The sequence below is a fragment of the Macaca fascicularis genome, chromosome 1 (genome assembly GCF_037993035.2).
Source record: "Macaca fascicularis isolate 582-1 chromosome 1, T2T-MFA8v1.1".
NCBI lineage: Eukaryota > Metazoa > Chordata > Mammalia > Primates > Cercopithecidae > Macaca > Macaca fascicularis.
The window spans coordinates 189,035,303-189,053,930 of NC_088375.1; the positions used below are offsets into that span (position 1 = coordinate 189,035,303).

Genomic DNA, 18,628 nt, shown 5'->3' on the forward strand with positions numbered 1-18,628 from the left:
AGGATCTAGGTCCCACAAACTGCAATTGACTGCCATTTTAAATGCCTTTATTTGCATATTTCTCCTCAGTTTTTTTCCTTGTATTTTGTTAAAGAAACCAGGTCATTTGTCCTGCAGTTTCCCACATTCTAGATTTTCTTGATTCCTTGTAAATTGGTAATTGGCTATAGAGGCTTAGATTGAGATTTGGTTTGGAAATAGAGAAGACTGAGAAGACTAAATTTGTTAGTGATTCTGTGTATTTGGGAATTTTTATTTTCTGGTTTGTTCAGTGATTCTCATTGTATCATTTTCTTGCAATTTCTCTGTTGGGCAACACAGGGTAACTTTATGGGTTATTTACTCTCGTTTGAGATGCTATGTAAAGTGGAGTGTTTGGTTTGCTTTGGTGCCCACTTCAGTGTTAACTTTTCCAGGTGGTTTTTTTCCTGCCTTTTTTTTTTTCCCTACCTGTATATTTATTGTGTTATAAAATTGAGCCAAGTATCATGGGTTTTCAGTGTTTTTATTTCCTGGTTTTGGTTACTAATGAATAGTTGTCTCAGCATATTCAATCTGAAAATTTCTCAAAACTGAATTTTTTTCCCTATTATCTGCCCTCCAACTATTAGGCATTTTATTGTTTGCACTTATGGTATACTCACTATAGGCTAGGCACTATTCTTTTTTCTTTTTGCAGGGAACAACATCCAGGTGTTACTCTTAACACTTTATATACATTCACTGATTTAATCAACAACAATTCAAGAGTCTCCAAATTAGGTAGGTATTTGAGACACGAGGTGAAATGACTTGTTCAAGGTCACACAGCTAGTGTGTGACAGAGCCATCTAGGTCCCTAATTTGCTATTCTACCTTAAAAATTAATATTTGCTTTGGAAGTGAAGCTTATCTTGAGAAGAGATTTTTAGAGATGCTTGTAAAGTGATTCTTTCTATAAAAAAAAAAAAAAAAAAGTATGTCTCGGCTGGTCATGGTGGCACACACCTGTAATCTCAGCACTTTGGTAGGCCGAGGCAGGCGGATCACATGAGGCCAGGAGTTTAAGACCAGACTGGTCAACATGGCGAAACCCCGTCTCTACTAAAAATACAAAAATTAGCTGGGCATGGTGGTGAATGTCCGTAATCCCAGCTACTCTGGAGGCTGAGGCACTAGAATCACTTGAACCTGGGAGGTGGTGGTTGTAGTGAGCCAAGATTGTGCCATTGAACTCCAGCCTAGGTGACAGAGCGAGAGACTTTCTCCCAAAAAAAAAAGGCGTGTCTCAATCTGTTAGTCACTACTATTAAATCACTCAATTATTTAAAAAAAATACATAGTTTTGAAAATGTTACAAATAGCCTGTTGTAATCATAGGGAATTAGAGCCTTTTGGTGCTGCTGAAACTGATAAAAGTTTATTTATTTTGCAGAGATGGTCTTGTTCTGTTGCTCAGATTGGAGTGCAGTAGCATGATCATAGCTCACTGCAGCTTTGACCTCCTAGGCTCAAGTGATCCTCCCACCTCAGCTCCATCCTGGGCCCCCACTCCCAGCCCTGCTGGGAAATAGAAGTGTGTGCCATTATGCCTGGCTAATTTTTTTTTTTTTTTTTCCGTATAGATAGAGTCTCACTATGTTGTCCAGGCTGGTGGTGAACTCCTGGACTCAAGCAATTCCTCCCATCTTTGCCTCCCCACATGATGAGATTACAGGCATGAGCCACTGTGCCTGGTCTGAAATTACTTTTTAGGAAATGTTTTTGGAACAATGAAGCAGAAGAAGGCACAGTAATTCAAGTTGATTCCTAATGGCAAGGCTGGCAGGATTCTTGTGTTGGATATTCTACTAATTGGGCTTTAAAATGATCCTTTGTTGTTTCTTTTGTCTGTTTACCATTTTAACCCCTTTCCAGTATTGCTTTTTTGTGAATCTTAGTGGGAGAGGATGCTGGAAAGGTTGGGTGCACACACACACACACCATATAGATAAACTTTCTGTGCTGGACCCCTGGCAGCTAGAGCTGGGTCATGTTACCCAAACTGTGCCAGTCAGATACCCTTCACTTTGGGGACTTGCACCAGAGTGAGAGATGATGCAAAGATGCAAGGAGGGTTTGGAATTCATTCCAGTGGCTGTTGGTGGTGGCATTGCTAGCTGGAGCAGTTTCCTCAGCAGGCTCTTCCTGTGGCATGACCTTGGCAGGGGTTTTGACTGCTTAGCTTCCTTTGGTTTTTGGTGTTTGCCAAGTCAAGAGAGCCTTTCCTTCGTTCTCTGAATTCCCAGGGTTCTTCTGATAACTTTCTTTTTAAGCCTTGTCAGACAATTTTCCCTTTTATCTGCCCCAATTCTCAAAAGTGATAGTTCTCAACCTTTTAAAATTTATCTGGAGTAAGGCCTGGACATCAGTGATTTATTAAAGCTCTCCGTGTGATTCTTTCTTTTAGTAATCTTTTTATTACAGAAGCAGTGTAAGGATAATGTAGAATATTAGACTATAGGTATGCAAAAATAAAGCCTTGGCATTCCTATCACACAGGAGTTACTACTGTTAACAACTCAGTGCATTTTTTACCAGATTGTCGTCTAAGCGCGTATATTTAGGTTTCTATTTTTATTTTACTAAATGAGATCAACTTCCTATTTTTAGTGGGTGATACCCACTTTCCATGTGAGTAAATGTTCATTTCTTCTAATACCCAGGTGCTATTCAAATTTTTCCAGCTGATCCAAAAAAAAAAAGTTTATTTACAGCTAGCTGTCCAAGCTATTATCTGATTTAGTCTTTATTTTTCAGTGACACTGATTTTGAGACAGTGTCACTTACCCTAGAATGGTTTGGTATGATCACATACTTATGTTATTATTTAGCTTGTTCTTTTTTTAATTCCTATGTTTTTCTCTAAAGTTTATAGCTGACAGATTGATGGATTCACCTTTAAACATTGTTGACTAAAATGCAGCATAGCAATTCCTCATTTTGCATTGTATCACAAAAGACATTGTAATGCTAAGATAGGTTCTTTATTAAGGTAGTCCTATCTATATATTAAACAATCTTTCGGCTTAGAACGAGAAACTAATTTGCATGGTGTTACGTTGGTGACGAAGGATTTCCCACTCCCTTATCAATCGTTGGTCTTAATTTTTTTTGGAAACAGCTTCATTGAGCTCTAATTTATATAACAAAATACACTTATTTAAAGTGTACAATTTAGTGGTTTTTAGTATATTCAGAGTTGTACAACCATTGTAGAACCATTGTAGAACTACGTGATCTTTTGTGTCTGGCTTCTTTCATGTAGCATAATGGATGAAGGTTCATCCATGTTATAGGATATTATCAGTATTTCTTGTGGTTATGCGTGATTAGGATTAATGGATCATAGAGGTTTTACAACTTGTTGTTTGCCAGTTTCCAAAGTGGTTGTGGGCCAGTTTACACTCTAATCAGCAGTGTATGAGAATTCTTTGTTTGTGCCTCATCTTCGTTAACACTGTATAGTGTCAGAATTTTTTTTTTTGCCAGTTTGATAGGTGTAAAATAGTCTCATGATTTGATTCAGGTTTTAAGAGTATGAATTAGTGAATAATTCAAGATAATGTTCTATATTGTGCTTTATATTATGTCATAGCACTTCACATAATTTCTCTCATGCACCTCTTATGGGTACAGAAATCCCATTGTTGTTGAATTTGTGATAGAAATACAATTTTGTTCATTTATATTTTTTTCTTTTCCTAGCCGCTACAGGGATTTTGTTTATTAGACTCCATAATAGACTTTACATATCCATGTTAATCACCATAGTATTAGGTACTTTCTCTTTGTTTTTACTTTTGTGAAACAGGGTCTCACACTGTAGCACAGGCTGGAGTGTAGTGGCATGATCATCACGGCTCACTGTAGCCTTGACTTCCCAGGCTCAAGCAATCTTCCCAGCCTTCCAAGTAGTTGGGACTACAACACCACTATTTCTGGCTAAAATTTTTTTTTTTTTCCCTCAGAGGAGTTTTCCTCTGTCACCCAGACTGGAGTGCAGTGGCGCAATCTCAGCTCACTCACTGCAACTTCCACCTCCTAGGTTCAAGCAATTCTCCTACCTCAGCCTCCCGAGTAGCTGGGACTAAAGGCATGCGCCACCATTCCTGGCTAATTTTAGTATTTTTAGTAGAGATGGGGTTTCACCACATTGACCAAGCTGATCTCGAACTCCTGACCTCAAGTGATCCTCCTGCCACAGCCTCCCAAAGTGCTGGGATTACAGGCGTGAGCCACCACACCTGGCCCTTTTTTTTTTTTTTTTGGTAGAGATCTTGCCATGTGGCCCAGGTTGATGGCAAACTCCTGGACGCAAGTGATTTTCCCCCTTTGACCTCCCAAAGTATTGGGATTACAGGCATGAGCCACCATTCCTGGCCAAGTACTTTGTTGTTGTTGTTGCTGCTGCTGTTTTGAGACAGGGTCTTGCTCTGTCACCCAGGCTGGAGTGCAGTGGCACAATCATGGCTCACTGCAGCTTAGACCTCCCAGATTCAAGTGATCCTCCCACTTCAGCCTTCCAAGTAGCTGGGAGTACAGGCATGTGCCACCATGCCTGACTCTTTTTTTTTTTTTTTTGAGTCAGAGTTTCTCTCTTGTCACCCAGGCTGGAGTGCAGTGGTGCAGTCTCGGCTCACTGCAGCCTCCGCCACCCAGATTCAAGTGATTCTCCTGCCTCAGCCTCCCGAGTAGCTGGGATTACAGGCGCCTGCTGCCATGCCCGGCTAATTTTTTGTATTTTTAGTAGAGGCGGGGTTTCGCCCTATTGGGCAGGCTGGTCTCGAACTCCGGACCTCAGGTGATCCTTCCACCTCGGCCTCCCAAAGCTGGCTAATTTTTTTGTGTTTTTTTTTTTTTTTGTAGAGATGGGATTTTGCCTTGTTTCCCAAGTTTGTCTTAAACTCCTGAGCTCAAGCAGTCTGCTCACCCTGGCCTTCCAAAGTGCTGGAATTACAGGCATGAGCCACTGCGCTCGGCCCCAAGTCTTTTCTTAATAGACAGAAATGCTGTACGGGAAAAAAATCTTAATGTATCTTATGTCCCCTTTTGGTTCATTGAAAGACTTGCTCAAATTTCATATTCTTCAGAAAATCTTAAATAGGAATTTCTCTCTTCTGGAGTTAAAATAAGCAGTGCTAAAGTAGAAAATGGCTTTAGGCTCTTTTCTGTTGAGAATTAGAAATAAAAGAAGCAAGGCAGTAATAACCCTTGAGTTCTGCTTATTGAGGAATTGGGAGGGAAACTATGTACAGATAGAAAATGAGTATATAGACTGCTGTAAGGTTATACAGTCCTTTGAAGGAAGTCCTTTAAACCTGTGTGGTTTTCAAATCATGAGATTTTGAAAAGAAATATTAGGGTTAGTGAATATTAAAGATAAACATACCATAGTCTTAGGATCTGCAGTTTAAGGAATAAGGAATGCTCAAGGAGAGCTCTTAAGAACAGTAAGAAGTCTGGGTACAGTGGCTCATGCCTGTAATCCTAGCACTTTGGAAGGCCGAGGCTGGTGGATTGCTTGATTTCAGGAACTTGATACCACCTGGGCAACATGGCCAAGACCCTGTCTCTACAAAAAATACAAAATTTAGCCGGGTGTGGTGATAGGTGCCTGTTGTCCCTGCTGCTTGGGAAGCTGAGCTGGGAAGATCACTCAAGCCTGGGAGGTCAGCTGTAATGAGCTGTGATCGTGCCACTGCACTCCAGCCTAGGCAACAGAGTGAGACCCTGTCTCAAAAAAGAACAGTTAAGATGAAGGGGATACTAATTGATAGAACTGTCAACACCTTTAAAAAATTACCATTTATTGGGCACCCACTAAATAGACCCTGTCTATAAAAAGATAGAGATAATCACCTTTGCTATTAATCCCTACCAAGTGTGTCCCATTTGTTTTTTGTTTTTTGTTTTTTGTTTTTTTTGAGACAGAGTCTTGCTCTGTTGCCCAGGTTGGAGTGCAGTGGCATAGTCTCAGCTCACTGCAAGCTCTGCGTCCAGGTTCACGCCATTCTCCTACCTCAGCCTCCCGAGTAGCTGGGACTACAGGTGCCCACTACCACGCCTGGCTAATTTTTTTTGTATTTTTAGTAGAGACGGCATTTCACCGTGTTAGCCAGGTTGGTCTTCATCTCTTGACCTTGTGATACGCCCACCTCGGCCTCCCAAAGTGATGAAGCAAGAATTTAAGTCACTCACTTGGAGACCTGAAGTCTTGAAAATTGATGAGATAATGAAGAGCACAAAAAAAAAGTAAAAGGACTACATGGAAGCATTTAAAGAACCATTGCATTGACAAGAGAAAGGAAGAGTCCGAAAAAAGTACAGATGCTCCTTGACTTGCGTTTGGATAAACCCATTGTAATTTGAAAATAACATTAAGTTGAAAATGTACTTAATATGCCTAACCTACCAAGCATCATAACTTAGCCTAGCCTACCTTATGCATTTTCAGAACACTTACATGAGCTTGCTGTTGGGCAAAATCATCTGGCAACACATACCCTGTACAGTATCAGTTGTTTACTTTTGTCTGACCCTTGTGACTGACTGGGAGCTATGGCTTGCTGACACTGCCCAGCATCACACGAAAGTATTGTACTGCATATTGCTAGCCTGGGCAAAGATGACGATTCAAAGTATGGTTTCTGTTGAGTTTCTTTCTCACCTCACACCATTGTAAAGTTGAACAATCTTAAATTGAACTATCGTAAGTTAGGGACCATCTGTAATCACAGGGTAGGGAGAAGATCAGCATATATTAATGTAGTGGTTGTCACTCAGTGCTGCTCTCTGACAAAGACTTCAGCCCTTTGTGAATATTATCAATGTAAGATTGTTAACTTTTTTTAAGGTGAGTTGTTCCTTTTTCCAAGATTTGTCTTTTGTGACATACTGACTTTAATGAAATTGTGATATTAAAATTTTTAATCTTCTACTTATCCAAATAAAATGGGCAATCCTGTGTCAGTCCTTAAAACATCTTTTGAATTTTTTTAGCTTGATGTAATCCGGGTTTGAGAACTGCTGGTCTAATGATGTGATGTCATGGAAATCAGGGGATTTAAGATGGGTTTTGCTAAAGAACATGTAAACAGTGTAAGCCATTGAAGTTGGTGATTCACAAGTCATTGATTTTTTTGTTTTTTTGACAATTTCACTCCGTCACGCAGGCTGTAGTGCAGTGGCACAATCTCAGCTCACTGCAACGTCCCCGTCCCATGTTGAAGAGATTCTCGTGATTTTGCTTCTCAAGTAGCTGGGATGACAAGCTTGGGCCACCATGCCCAGCTTTCATTGACTTTTGAGAGTATATTGATTAGGGTTCTTTGTAGTAGAAAACTATTTATTTATTTTTTTTTTTTTTGGGGAGACAGAGTCTTGCTCTGTTGCCCGGGCTGGTTCTTTGCTCACTGCAACCACCGTCTCCCGGATTCAACCAATTCTCCTGCCTCAACCTCCCGAGTAGCTGGGATTACAGGCATGTGCCACTACACCCGGCTAATTTTTTTGTATTTTTAGTAGAGATGGGGTTTCACCATATTGGGCAGGCTGGTCTTGAACTCCTGACCTTGTGATCCACCCGCCTCGGCCTCCCAAAGTGCTAGGATTATAGGCGTGAGCCACGGCGCCCAGCCGAAAACAAATATTTAAAAGCATGGTTGTGTCTCTTTCAACCACAGTCAGCTTCATGGGTGACAAGCAAAGTAAGCAAGAACTGGGATCTTAACTTAGATTGGCGTTTGGGGAATTGGGTATGGGTCAGTGAGAAGAGAAAGAGAATTCAGGGGGTCAAAGTCATGGTAGCTTACAGGTATGGGCTCTTGCTCTGCTGGGAAGCTCTACTGTATCTCCGTAGTTCATTCTTCAGTTTCACGCTTTAATTGTTCTCACACCCCTCAACTCCTCTGCACTTACCCATACTTTTAGCTGAAGGTCTTGCTTTCTACTTAGCTGAGAAGATAGAAGCAATCAGGATAGACCTTCCAAACTCTCATTGCATTAGTACCCACGCGTTCTGCTTTCCCACCTGTTCCTGTAAGTGAAGTATTCATGAGCTTGTTGAAGGCCAGTCTTTACTGGTACATCACATCTCACCCCTCTGAATTGCTGAAGGATATTTCAGCAGTTTTCTGTATCAGCTGCATGAAGTTTTCTTTCTCTGCTGGGTTATTCCTATCAGTGCAGTAAAAAACTTCTTTTGACCACACCATCCCCTTCTAGCCTACATGCTCCTTTTCTCTGTTCTGCAGCAACACTTCTCAAAAGAGTTGTCTACACTTTTAGTTTCCAATTCCTTCCCTCTCGAACTCACTGGAATCAGGTTTTCACCACCTCCCTTGTCCAACATTGTCACTGACACTTCCAAGTGAATCCAGTGGTGAGTTATCAGCTTTTTATCCTATTTAATAACATTTGAAAATGGTCACTCTACCTTCTTGAAACATGTTTCTGCTTAGCTTCTGGGTCCCCACACTTTGATGGTTTTTTTCCTCAGTCCTCTCAATCTTTAAAGTTATATATCAAGGTTCCATCTCTTTTTACATTCGCTTTGTTGATGATCTCATCTAGGTCTATGGTTTTAAATGAAATTTGTCTACAGTCTGTATTTGTCATGAACTGCAGACTGTTATCCAGCTATCTACTTAACATCTCCACCTTGATGTCTGATAGGCACCTAAAAGTTAACATGTATAAAAAGAGTTTTTCTATCTCTCATTATTTGTGGAATCTATAGACAAATTATTAGAATTAATGAGAGTTTAGCAAGGTTGCTGGATATAATTTATGCCAGCAGTAAACAGCCATTTAAAGGAAATAATGCAATAGCATCAAAAATACATTTATAAGGTATCTAAGAATATTTTTTTTTTTTTTTTTTTTTGAGACAGTCTCGCACTGTCGCCTGGGCTGGAGTGCTGTGGCACAATGTCGACTCACTGCAACCTCCACCTCCCGGGTTCAAGCGATTCTCCTGCCTCAGCCTCCTGAGTAGTTGGGACTACAAGTGCCTGCCACCATGCCCACCTAATTTTTTGTATTTTTAGTAGAGACAGGATTCATAGTGTTGGCCAGGCTGGTCTCGAACTTCTGGCCTCGTGATTTGCCTGCCTTGGCCTCCCAGGCAGGAGCCACCGCGCCTGACCTGAAGAAATCTTTTTAAAAAGATATACAGCATCTTTATGGAAAAAAAGTTTAGAACTTTACTTGATGATGTTAAAGAAGACTTAAATAAGAAATTGACCATGCTCATGATTTGGAAGATTTATTATGAAGATGTCAGTTCTCCCATTTTAATCTAGATTTATTGCTATTCCAAGCACTGTCATAACAAGATTTTCCCCCTTAAATTTGACATAGTTGTTTTTAAAATTATTTATTTATTTATTTATTTATTCATTTATTGTTAGAGACAGAGTTGCTCTGTCACCCAGGCCTGGAGTGCAGTGACACCATCTCTGCTCAGTGCGGCCTCAGCTTCCCAGGTTCAAGCAATCCTCCCACCTCAACCTCCTGAGTAGTTGGGACTATAGGTGTGAGCCACCACACACAGCTGATTTTTGTATTTTCTTTGTTGTGGAGATGGGGTTTCACCATGATGCTGAGGTTGATTTTGAACTCCTGAGCTCAAGCGATTCTCCCACCTCAGCCTCCCAAAGTGCTGGAATTGCAGGCATGTACCACCGTTCCTGGCCTGTTTTAAAATTAATATTAAAGAGCCAGAGAGGCTGGGCATGGTGGCTCACACCTGTAATCCCAGCATTTTGGGAGGCCCAGGCAGGTGGATCAGTTGAGGCCAGGAGTTCAAGACCAGCCTGGCCAACATCGTGTAACCCCGTGTCTACTAAAAAAAATGGGCATGGTGGCACACGCCTGTAATCCCAGCTACTTGAGAAGTTGAGGCACGAGAATCACTTGAACCTGGGAGGCAGAGGTTGCAGTGAGCTGAGATCATACATACCACTGTACTCCAGCCTAGGTGATGGAGTGAGACTCTGTGTCTCCAAAAAAAAAAAAAAAGCCAGAGAGTTAAGACTAGCCAAGGCATTCTATCGGTATATTATGAGGGGAGATGGCCTTGCTCTAATACATATCAGAATATTATTGTAAAGGTATAATAGTTAAGACATATGGTGGTAGTGTCAAAATATGTAAATAAGCCAGTGGAACAGAAATTTGGAAGCAGATCCATACATATATAGAAACAATTTATGATAGAGCTGGCTGTATAAATCAGTGAAAAAAGAATACTTCTGGAACAATTTTTTTTTTCATACGGAAAAGAATGAAATTGGACCTGGGTCTCATACCATATACAAATCATTTCCAACTGATTGAAGTCCTAAATGTGAAAGACAAAACTTAAAACTAAGAAGTCAATATAGGTAAATTGTTTGGACCTTGGAGAAAAACTGCTATAAACAAGATACAGAAATGTGAATCATAGAGTAAATGATCAGCAGCTTTGATTGCATCTAAATTAAGAATGTGTGCTCATCAAAAGACATGGGAAAGAAAATCAAAAGATAACCTTTGAAGTGGAAAAAGGTATTTGCAACTCATAATCAAAGGATTTGTATCTGATTTATTCTCTTGCGTTAAATAAATAAGGTCAACAACCAAAAGAAGAATGGTAAAAAGAATAGGTATCTTATGAAAAGGGAAATACAAAGACCTGATAAATAGATTAAAAGACTACAGTAGGTGATCACGTTATACCCACCAGCAAAGAATAACCTCCGGTCTGGCCATATGTAGTTTGGTTGAGGATGTAAAGCAGATGGAACGCTTAAAATGCTGCTGATAATGGTGAAAACTGGTTACACCTTGTTCGAAAGTATTATGACGTTACCTTGTGAAGTTGAAGATGTACCGCCCTACTAGTCACCAAAGCATTTATTCAGGAAATATTTATCTACTATGTTCCAGATAGTGTTCTATGTGCTTGGGATCAGTGGGAGACAGATAAAAGATAGGTTGATGACCAGTGGTATGGGGAAATACTAAAAAGGAGTTCAGATTTGGGCCAACTTATGTTTTTCATTTTTATGGACGTAAGATCTAAGAATGTTACATACTGTTTGTTATAAATCAGTGCCACTCCGTTCTTTGAATCCTTTTATTTGCTAGAAAGCACTTCACAATCCATCAAAAATATTTTTAATGATCCCTTAGTTGAGAACTACATTATGTTCTTTTTCTATTTTATGCAATACACAGATTATAAACTATCCAGTTAATTTATGAAGTCATGTTACTTAGTTGTTTTATCAATTTTGGCAGAGGGTGGGGGGATCATACCCAAAAGCCTTTACCCTGAAGAAGACTTTCAAATGACTAAACTACGTCTATTATTGTTTTACTTAAAGTTACTTTGTTTATGGAGCCAAAATTAAACAAGGCTGGTCAAAAGTTAGATGCTGCATACTTTTAGATTTTCGCATATAGCTATTAAATCCCTGGGCTGGCCGCAGTGGCTCACACCTATAATCCTAACACTTTGGGAGGCTGAGGCAGAAGGGTCCCTTGAGGCCAGGAGTTTGACACCAACCTGAGCAACATAGTGAGACCTCCGTCTCTACCACCGCTGTTGCTGGTATGCACCTGTTGTCTCATCTACTTGGGAGGCTAAAGCAGGAAGATTGCTTAAACTCAGGAGCTTCAAGCTATGGTGAACTATGATTGTGCCAGTGAACTCTAGGGCAGCAGAGTGAGACCCTGTCTCCAAAAAAAGAAAGAATAATCTCTGTATTTGAGCCAAACTTAAAACGGTGTTACAGAGAAGACAGGGCTTTTAAATTATTTTATATAGTATAGATAGAATGGAAACTATTTCATGGTTGAAGATGTGCTCAAAATTATGCCTTTGACAGAATTAAAATGGTATATCAATGACAGATGGAGAATGTATTGAAATTAAGTGAAGTTTTTAATTTTTATTTTTTAAGACAGGGTCTCACTGTCACCCAGACTGGAGTGCAGTGGTACAGTCATAGCCTACTGCAACCTTGAATTCCTGGGCTCAAGTGATTCTCTCACCTCACCCTCCAAGTAGCTGAAACTATAGGCACCTACCACCATGCCTGGCTAAGTTTTAAATTTTTTGAAGATTCAGGGTCTCCCTATTTTGCCTAGGCTGGTGAAGTTTTTCAAGTTTAGGGCATTACATCAGCCATTAACTTCCTCAAGAACATTTGTTCAGCCTAATATGTAGATGCAGGTGTTCTGTTTTGTTTTTGTTTTTGAGACAGTCTTGTTCTGTTGCCCAGGCTGGAATGCAGTGGTGTGATATTGGCTCACTGCAACCTCTGCCACTCCCCAGGTTCAAGCAATTCTTGTGCCTCAACTGCCCAAGTAGCCAGGATTACAGGTGTGTGCCATCACGCCCAGCTAATTCTTGTATCTTTAGTGGAGATGAGGTTTCACCATGTTGGCCAGGGTGGCCTTGAACCCCTGAATTCAAGTTATCCGCCTACCTCAGCCTCCCAGAGTGCTGAGATTACAGGCTTGAGCCACTGTGCCTGGCTAGGTGTTCTGTTTTTAAGTGTGCAATTTAATTTATTAGGTACTTTAAAATTCATAAATATTCCTACAGTATTTTGAATACTATAAATATATTCTTATTTCAGTGCAAATGTTTTGTTCACTGTCATTCATCAACTATTTCTCTGCAAACTTATTTATGCCTATCATATACTAGTTAGATTAACTTAATGGGAATATTTTGAAAATAGAAGGGTCAGAGCTGTGGGGGAAAGGTAATTTTCTGTGGGTTGAGGAATAAATGGGGGAGTGAGGAAATAAAGACAATAAGGGTACACTGTTCTGTATAGATTTTTGTTAAGACTAGAGGGCAGGCAGGGTGGCGTGGCTCACACCTGTAATCCCAGCACTCTTGGAGGCTGAGGCAGGTGAATCACTTGAGACCAGGAGTTGGAGACCAGCCTGGCCAACGTGGTGAAACTCCGTCTCTACTAAAAATACAAAAATACAGGTTACACATGCCTATAATCTCAGCTATTCGGGAGACTGAGGCACACAGTTATTTGAACCCAGGAGGTGGAGGTTGCGGTGAGCCAAGATGGCGCCATTGTACTCCACCCTGGGCAACAGAATGAGACTGTCTCAAAAAAAAAAAAAGAAACCCAAAAAACGAAAGACTGGAGGGTAAAGCACATCAAGGATATACCTAGAGCAAGATACAGGCTTTAATAAGGGGGTTTGTTTTAATTTGGAGAATTGAGTACAGTTTTTTGTAAATTGAGTGGACCCAGTATAAATAGAAGTTGAAGTTACCAGAAGGAATAATTGGTGATGCTACTGGACTCTGGAGAAAATGAGTGGTTGAAGCCAACAGCACTGGTAGTGTTGTATCTAGGTAAAAGGAGGCTGAAGTAGAGGTAATTGAGATAAGGCCCTTGGCCAGGGAGGTGCTCTCCTAGCAGTATAAACTTAATTATAAAATATAAAATTAGGTCATGTTGTGAAATACTGAATAATGCGCCTGACATATGAGGTGCCTGATAAGTTGGAGATTTTGTTTTGAAGAGGTAAAATATTTGACAAATGTTTATGAATGAATGGTTTTATCAAGTATTCAGATGCAGGGAGTTTGTAGAGAGAGAGCAAAAGTACTTTCATAATCTGAAAAAGAATGGGTGATGTAGGGTAATGTTTGTATTTAATATTAACATTGACTGCTTTATTATAATTCTTTTAATTATGGGAAAATACAAGATTTACCATCAGAACCAATTGAAAAAGTGTACAATTGCCATGGCATGAAGTACATTCTCAGTGTTGTGCAACCATCACCACTATGTAGTTCCAGAACCTTTTCTTACCCCAAACTAAATTTTCATCTATATTAAGCAGTCACATCCCATTCCCTCCTCTTCCCAAGCCCTGGTAATCACTGATCTGTTTTCTAGCTCTGTGGGACTGGATGTTTCATATAAGTGAAATAATACAATTTACAGTTTTTGTGTCTGCCTTCTTTCATTTAACGTAATATTTTCATGTCGTGTTGTAGCTTATATCAGTACTTTATTTCCTTTTTTATAGCTGAATAATAGCCTGTTGTGTGAATATACAGTATATTGTTCCTTCATCTATTGATAGACAATTCAGTTGTTTCTGCTTTGTAGCTATTGTGAATAAGGCTACCATGAACGTTCAGTTACAAGTATTTGTGTAGACATGTTTTTATTTCTCTTGGATATATACCTAGAAGTAGAATTATTAGGTCATATGGTACCTCAGTGTTTAACCAGTTATTCACAGTAGCTGCACCATTTTACATTTCTACCAGCAATACATGAGGTTTCTAATTTCTCTGCATCCTTGCTTTATTATACTTTGTAAAAATTTATTAAACTTTTGAATCCTTACCATATGCACGGTACCATGCTAGATACATGCTATGTGTGTTTCAAAGAATAGCAAATCAGGATTCTTAGAAGTGACAAGTTTTTGGCCTACTTTTGGAGCTAAGATAAACATTTATAACTATCCTGGAAGAAGTGAGTGTTAGTGGCCTAGTAGGCACAATTAAAGTACTTTGAGGCCGGGCACGGTAGCTCACGCCTGTAATCCCAGCACTTTGGGAGGCCAAGGCGGGTGGATCACCTGAGGTCAGGAGTTCAAGATTAGCCTGACCAATATGGTGAAACCCCGTCTCTACTAAAAATACAAAAATTAACCGGGCGTGGTGGTGGGCACCTGTAGTCCCACTTTGGGACTACTTGGGAGGCTGAGACAGGAGAATTGCTTGAACCTAGGAGGCGGAGGTTGCAGTGAGTGCCACTGCACCCCAGCCTGGGTGACAGAAGACTCTGTCTTTAAAAAAAAAAAAAAAAAGTACTTTGAAGGTTTCATTTTCAGAGGCAGGAATTACTTCCAGATAGAGAATTAAAGGAGACTTTTTGGGCTGGTTTTTGAGGGCTGGGGGAAAGGCTTATTATTTCTTGTCTCTTAGACTGAGGAATTTAAATCCTGTTGTATTGTTGGTGGGAAACCAGACATTTTTGAGCAGAGTAGTAATATAATTACAATCTAAGTCTAGGAACAGAGTGTGGCAGCCAGTAGGAGAGGCTGAGGCAGATGGTGGAAAGAGACTAGTAGTGCCTAAAAAATTAGTTTTTTAAGTTGGAGAGTAATTAGACCTTGAAGAGTCACAAGTAACAGATGGAAAAGAAGTAATGAAATGAAATAAACAAGACTTGGAAACTTTCCTTTTTTTTTTTTTTTTTTTTTTTGTTTGAGACAGAGTGTCACTCTATTGCCCAGGCTGGAGTGCAGTGGTGGCGTGATCTCAGCTCACTGCAACCTCCACCTCCCGGTTTCAAGTGATTCTCCTGCTTCAGCCTTCTGAGTAGCTGGGATTACAGGTTGTGCACCACCACACCCAGCTAATTTTGTATTTTTAGTAGAGACGGGGTTTCACCATGTTGGTCAGGCTGGTGTCAAACTCATGATCCACCCGCCTCGGCCTCTCAAGAGTGCTAGGATTACAGGCATGAGCCACCGCACTTGACCAACTTTTTCATCTTTATACTCTCCTTAGATTTCACCTATTCCCCAACTTTAAATGTTGTCTACCAAATACTGACAATTACCAAAATTCTACTAGTAGAACACACCTCTCCTTTGAGCTCCAGAGCACATGCTTGACATCTCATATTAGAAAGAATCTTGATTTCCCCTCCAGTCTAGTCTTTCATGTTTGTTTTTCTTTGTGAGAGTCTCCCTTGTCACCTAGGCTGAAGTGCAATGGCGGGATCTCAGCTCACTTCAACCTCCCGAGTTCAAGTGATTCTCCTGCCTCAGCCTGCCAAGTAGCTGGTATTACAGGTGCCAGCCACCACGCCCAGTGAATTTTTGTATTTATAGTAAACATGGGGTTTCACCATATTGCCAGGCTGGTCTCGAATGCCTGACCTTAGGTGATCCAATCGCCTCGGCCTCCCAAAGTGCTAGGATTACAGGTGTGAGCCACCAGGCCCGGCCATCTTTCATGTTTTTTAAAAGTTCTATGAGGCCAGGTGTGGTGACTCACACCTGTAATCCCAGCACTTTGGGAGGCCCAGGCAGTGGATCACTTGAAGTCAGGAGTTCAAGACCAGCCTGGCTAACATGATGGCAAACCCTATCTCTGCCAAAAATACAAAAATTAACTGGGTGTGGTGGTGGGCACCTGTAATCCCAGCTACTCAAGAGGCTGAGGCTTGAGAATTGCTTGAAGCCGGGAGGAGGCAGAGGTTGCAGTGATCCGAGGTCATGCCACTGCACTCCAGCCAGGGTCAGAAAGTAAGACTTCATCTCCAAAAAAAAAAAAAAAAATTCTGTGAGACGCTCGAGCACAGGCATTTGAGACCAGCCTAGGCAACATAGTGAGACCCCATCTCTACAGAAGAATTTTTTTTTTTTCTTTTTTTTTTGAGTCGGAGTCTCGCTCTGTCGCCCAGGGGGAGTGCAGTGGCGTGATCTTGGTTCACTGCAAGCTCCATCTCCCGGGTTCCCACCCTTCTCCTGCCTCAGCCTCCCGAGTAGCTGGGATTACAGGCACCTGCCACCACGCCTGGCTAATTTTTTGTATTTTTATAGAGATGGGGTTTCACCGTGGTGACGATTTCCTGACCTCGTGATCTGCCCACCTCAGCCTCCCAAAGTGCTGGGATTACAGATGTGAGCCACCACACCAGCCCAAGAATTTTTTTTTTTAAATTAGCTCAGCATGGTGACATTCACCCGCAGTCCAGCTACTCAGAACCCTGCTCTGTTTTCTCAGACCAAAAAAAATAGTTCTAAGAGAATTTTAAGTGATGTGTTTTTTCTTCTCAGAATTTTTTAGTAGTAAGCAGAAGTCTCCCACTTAGCCATTCTGTAAAACTAGCCACAGCCCTAAAAGGCATCACTAAAGATCTTTAATTTAAAATTTACAGAGCAAAGTAAGTTCATTACAAAAACTTCTGACTAATAGAGAAGATAAAACAAAATGCCCGTAATTCCACCATCCTACTAAAACCATTAAGAACATTTTGGAATTTTTCCTTTTAGTCTGTTACTTCCAGAACAGAAATTTCTGTTATCTATCTTCTTCATTTTTTATTTGTTCTGTTTGATCAAACGTCCCCACTTACAGTGCATCTCCTCTCAACCACATACTCTGCACATGCATGTGTAGGTCACACTCTTTACACTTCAGGTATCCCAGCTTGTTAAGGGTGATGGGTGAGTAATTGTTACGGGATATACAACAGCCATAGGACCTGTAATAGTATCAAAGTATTGCTAGTTAGTATTTCTCCTAGTCCTGCCTAAGTTGGGACTCTGGTACAGAAACTTTGGATTCGGTGTGTAAAACACTGAACAGGTGATGGTGTGTGTCAGTTGGAAAACTGGAAAGTACCTAGTGGTTATTGAAAAGAGGGAATTGTTTATGTTGAAAATTGAGGCATTTTCCTTTGTGTCCAACAGTTTTATACCCTAATAGAGGCATTTTCCTTTGTGTCCAACAGTTTTATACCCTAATAGATGATTTCTCTCTCTGTCTTGAACTTCAGGTTTTCTGTGGTTTAAACTAGAATTCTTAAGATAAAAAGTATACACCAGACAGTTAATTATATCTTTTCCATAAGGATGCTTGACTTATTTTTCTAGAATAACTTCACTACAGGGACAGTTTCATGTATCTGTTACTGGGAGTTACAGGTATAGGCCTGTATAAAAACAATTTTGGGGTTTTTTGCTTTTTTTTTTTTTTTTTTTTTGAGACAGCGTCTGGCTCTGTCACCCAGGCTGGAGTGCAGTGGTGGGATCTCGGCTCACTGCAACCTCCGTCTCCTGGGTTCAGGTGATTCTCTTGCCTCAGCCTCCTGAGTAGCTGGAACTACGGGCATGCACCACCACGCCTGGCTAATTTTTGTATTTTTAGTAGTGACGGGGTTTCACCATGTTGGCCAGGTCGGTCTTGAACTCCTGACCTCCAGTAATCCACCTGTCTCGGCCTCCCAAAGTGCTGGGATTAGAGGCATGAGCCACCGCACCCGGCCTAATACTCTTTTCAGTTTTACAAGTTTATAAAAAGAGCAATAAGTGAATAGTCATCTTGTACCCATCACTCAACTTGAGAAATAATGCATTACAGATACAGTTGAAACTCTTTGGGACCTCTTTTTTATTTCCCTTCATTTCTCCCACAGAGATACTTACTATCCTGAATTTGGTATTTCTTATTCCCATGAACTTATTCCTGTGAACAATATAGTGCAAGGCTGCTGAATTGGATATATGAGAAATATCTTCCAAACTGAAATTTACCAGTATAGACCAGAATTACCCATAGATGCAAAAATTCTTTTCTATCAAATCTTTCTGCAGCCAGGCACAGTGGCTCACACCTGTGATCTCAGCCCTGTGAGAGGCCAAAGCAGGAGGATTGCTTGAACCTAGGAGTTCCAAGACCAGCCTGGGCAACAAAGTGAGACCCTGTGTCTGCAAAAAAAATTTTTTAATTAGATGGGCATGATGGTGCACGTCTGTAGTCCCATGGTTTTTTTTTGCTACTCGGGAAGCTGAGGTCTCTGAGAGGATTGCTTAAACCTGG

The 18,628-nt window shown here is 40.7% G+C and overlaps 1 protein-coding gene across 7 annotated transcripts in view; it reads left to right on the top strand.

Annotated features, from left to right (window-relative positions):
• The window catches only part of GPBP1L1 (GC-rich promoter binding protein 1 like 1), a 61,946-nt gene that overhangs the window by 6,737 nt on the left and 36,581 nt on the right, over nt 1–18,628 (top strand). The window contains exon 2 of one of the 7 annotated variants that reach the window (XM_015436659.4): nt 680–762. The exons of the other annotated variants lie outside the window; for them this stretch is intronic. The gene's annotated coding sequence lies outside the window, so the exon portion shown is untranslated. The remainder of the gene's footprint in view (nt 1–679; nt 763–18,628) is intronic. 7 annotated transcript variants of the gene reach the window in all.